A 2500-nucleotide genomic window follows, 5' to 3' on the forward strand; every position below is an offset into this window, starting at 1 on the left:
AATTAGTGATGACAGGAATTCGTGTATAGTTTTAAACAAATATTCACAGACAAACAAACAAACAAACAAACAAACAAAAAAAACTATTTATACATGCACACACACACACACACACATTTACATATATGTGTATATACATATATAATACACTGCAGCAATGGCCTACAGGTTAAAGCACTGGACTCTGACCCTACTGTAGTGGTCCCTAGTTCAACTGTCCGCCGGAGGAACTGCAAAATGCTTGCGCTCCAACTGCTGGTTTGAGCTGGTCTTACTGGGAGAAAACGTCATATTACGTTGAGACGTCAAACGCAGGTGTCGGAGGGGAAGTCGCCGAAGTGGCACGAATGGATGCCCCTCCTAATCATGGTTGATTGGGAGGGGCATTCAATCAGGCAGGAGAGGTATTGCCAGCTCTTAATAATGGACTGAGAGAGGCATAAGTCCTGCAGTATATATATATATATATATATATATATATATATATATATATATATATATATATATATATATATATATGTGTGTGTGTGTGTGTGTGTGTGTGTGTGTGTGTGTGTGTGTGTGTGTGTGTGTGTGTGTGCGTGTGTTACCGGCGGACACTCACTTGACTGAAAACCATTTGTAATCAGTAGAACTTGACCTTTGCTTACCAACGCGACCGTTTACTTTCGGACTATGTGAAAAAATTCTGGTGCACAGTCTGTCCCAGAGGCTGTGTAAAATTCATGTCGGAATGAATATTTTATCTTGTCACTGATGCGACAAGTAGGCCTACACATTATGAATTTGTTATTGTTGGGCATCATTACACCGAGATAAACTTTTTAATCTTGTTCACAATAAAACACGGTTTAATGAACGATATCACCAAGCTTATAGGGACAGGCACACTGCCTACAATATCTGGTCTGGTAACCGTCCTTGGGAGAATTAGGTTGACATGCAAAATATAGCAAACACTGTTTATAAGGAGGCTAAATCTTAATATAATGCTCATTTGAAAGTCCTCTCTGAAGCATCGCAGCCTCGTAAATGGTGTTCAACGATTAAAGCATCTCTGCTTGGCGTTGAGTCTTCCATTCCTCTTTCAATGAATCCTGATGGCATATGCGATTGGGAAAGCTATCTTGTTAGCAGAATGTTTTAATTCAAAACGAAGTTTAGGAGATACTGAACTTCCTTTCATGTTACCCATTACCATACTTTAATTGATTTGCTTTTAGATCCTCTGAAATTAAGTGCCTGTTATCAAAATCAAAGAATATGGTAGAGTAGACTCTATTGGCTTGTTTCCTTGGTTCTGATGGTCAATTAGCTCCTGAATTAGTTGTAATTCTACGCCCTTTAGTTCATAATGGATTATTTTCAGAGTTATGGTAATTTGGCAATTTTACCCCTAATCCTTATATTTGAATTGCAAATTAGAAATATGGCTTGGCTAGTTTCATCTGAATTAGGCATCATTCGCAAGTGCAAGTTGAATCTTGGATATGAAAACAATACTTTGAGATGTTTCTTTCATTCCACTACATTTTGTATCGTTCTCGTTATCTGCTGCACACAAGATTGCTTGGTCGCTCTATTGATTCCGTGAAAATTCTCCTGGCTGACTGAAATTTGGATACTGGGAATCATAGGAATACTGGGCCTCTTTCAATCTTTTTCCATATTGTAACCGATAATGTACATCCTCTCTATAAATCTTACTTGGTATTTATCAACCTCTATTCAGTGAGACTTGTCGATCGTCTACATCTCAGTTTTCTAGATGCTTTTTGACTACTATTTGTAGGTTTAGGAATAGTTTGCCTTCGGAGATTGAAACCGACTCCTGATGAGTTTAACAGACTATCTTATATGCTGATAATTTCTGTTTTCTTTCTTTGCTGCGTTTTGACCAACACTGACTCCTTTGGTGGTATAATTCTCGATGTTTTCATTGTCCAGGTTCGAGTTGGTGACTGCCTATTATTATTACAGGAATACCCTCTCTTCCATATAAAAGAGCCAAATTAATCACTCTCAACTGTGTCTTGCAGGTGGATCTCCGGTGCAAGTAGACTACTGTAGATTTGAATTAAACTTTTACAGACATGCACATTGATTTGCGTAAAAAAAATAAAAAAATAATAATTCAGTGGTTGCAAATTCTGCCTTGTTCTATGCATGGTGAGAACATTGTGTATTGTGTAGTTTAAAATCGATCTCGGCATATGTATGCATGTTTGTATGTATGTATATATACATATAAACATATATACATGTATAATATATAAATGATATATGTATGTGTGTGTGTTTTTATATATGTGTATGTATGTGTGTGTGTGTGTGTGTGTGTGTGTGTGTGTGTGTGTGTGTGTGTGTGTGTGTGTGTGTGTGTGTGCGTGTGTGTGTGTATGGGTGTGTATGTGTGTGTGTGTGTGTGTGTGTGTGTTTACACATTTATATATATATATATATGTATATATATACATACATATGTATATACATATATGTA

General features: G+C 36.9%; 1 protein-coding gene across 1 annotated transcript in view; it reads left to right on the forward strand.

The window, feature by feature from the left end:
• Positions 1-2500, forward strand: part of LOC113801059 (acid-sensing ion channel 2) — a 45991-nt gene that overhangs the window by 2349 nt on the left and 41142 nt on the right. The window lies entirely within an intron of this gene.

The sequence above is a fragment of the Penaeus vannamei genome, chromosome 10 (assembly GCF_042767895.1).
Source record: "Penaeus vannamei isolate JL-2024 chromosome 10, ASM4276789v1, whole genome shotgun sequence".
In the NCBI taxonomy this organism is placed as follows: domain Eukaryota; kingdom Metazoa; phylum Arthropoda; class Malacostraca; order Decapoda; family Penaeidae; genus Penaeus; species Penaeus vannamei.